The 1,451-nt window shown below is 36.9% G+C and overlaps 1 long non-coding RNA gene across 1 annotated transcript; it reads right to left on the bottom strand.

The window, feature by feature from the left end:
• Positions 1 to 70: 70 nt before the first annotated feature.
• Positions 71 to 1,451, bottom strand: LOC121965277. The gene is made up of 3 exons (XR_006107472.1): positions 1,426 to 1,451; positions 962 to 1,111; positions 71 to 94 (listed from the first exon to the last, which is right to left on the bottom strand). It is a non-coding gene; the product is annotated as an uncharacterized LOC121965277 (long non-coding RNA).

Genomic DNA, 1,451 nt, shown 5'->3' with positions numbered 1-1,451 from the left:
CATATGAGTTTCTGTAATTATGTATTCTGTTATTTATTTCACCCATATTTAACCAGACGTCCTGTTCAGGTCAACAATCTTTTTCGAGGGAGACCTGGCCAAGACAGAAAAAAACATAAGAACATATAAGGTAACCTACCAATTAATTCACCCTTGTACTTATGAGAGCCTTAAAATCAGGCAGAGTGACCAGTTCTCATAGTTTCTATGAGGGGAGCAGAGAACATAAAAGCTTTCTTTCCCAGCTCAGTCCGTGTGCGAGGAACAAACAACAAGACTACCTCTTGAGATCTCAGACTATAGTTACAGTCAGATTTCTGTCTCTATCTAGTAAGGCTTTAGAAATGAACAGGTCAGAGGAAGGTCAAAGATGGCCAACCAGCCTTGGAATAAAACGTACAGCGATGAGTGAGAGCTTTAAAATTTGGAACAAATCTCAGTGCACTATGATATGCAACATGTGCAAGCAATGTGTGGATGCATTCATGTAAAACAGATCACTGTAATACAGCTAACTATCAAGAAGTAAACATATTATGAACATAAATTAAGCCTTTGACACCTGAGCAAAATGGCTTGATCTTGTTTCAGAAACAATGAGCAACGAGAGAAGTGAGCTTAAAAAAAGCAAGAAATTTGTTTCATTAAAGAAAATGTACAAGAAAATGACCTGAAAATTAGTTTAAAAAGAGAAAAGGGTTTTTTTAAAAAAAAAGGGAAGGAAATGACGTTGAAAATGTCCTTGAAATTGTATTCTCTTTTTTTGTTTTACATAATTTTAAATGTGTAGTTATAATAATTATAAGAAGGTTGCTTTTTTTTGTATTAAGTTTCTAAATCAATTTATTTTTTGCAATTTGTGAACCATCTCTTATCAAGTTGCTCATTGCCCTGGCGGTTAAACATTTGTTTGTTGTCCCCCAGTTCATGAAAGAAGTAAACAATAACTCCATGTGTTTACTTGATGAGAGACAGGGTGAGGATGATGATGAAGAAAGTCTTCAGCACGCGGATGAACGTGGCCTCCTCGACGATTTTGGACCAACGGCCGTAGTTCAGCCATTTGAGCACGCGGTGGCGCGCGAAGCCCTCCAGCTTTGTGATCAACGACCTGCAGGAAGATAACAATCAGTCGCCTCTAATTACACCGAAGCTACAAGTAAGAGTTTTAAACGCACTAAAATGGCACATTTTTGCTTCTTGAGATACTTTTGAGGATCTTGGTGCTGTTGTTTAATTCTCAGTAGGTGCGCAACAAATAAAATGTACATTATTAAGAGTTTTTAAGAAGTTATAACGGCTTTTATTTTACAGGAGCGAGGTTAACACTCTTAAATGTAACGTTAAGGTCGATGAGGAGCTATAAACACTATAAGACCGTAAAGAAATGCGACAGGAATATAATAATCTGTCGTGTTTACGTACCGTATTTTATTAAATTGGCCATGTGG

The sequence above is a fragment of the Plectropomus leopardus genome, unplaced genomic scaffold, assembly GCF_008729295.1.
Source record: "Plectropomus leopardus isolate mb unplaced genomic scaffold, YSFRI_Pleo_2.0 unplaced_scaffold19340, whole genome shotgun sequence".
Lineage (NCBI taxonomy): Eukaryota > Metazoa > Chordata > Actinopteri > Perciformes > Serranidae > Plectropomus > Plectropomus leopardus.
This window is presented reverse-complemented; position numbering and strand designations above follow the sequence as displayed.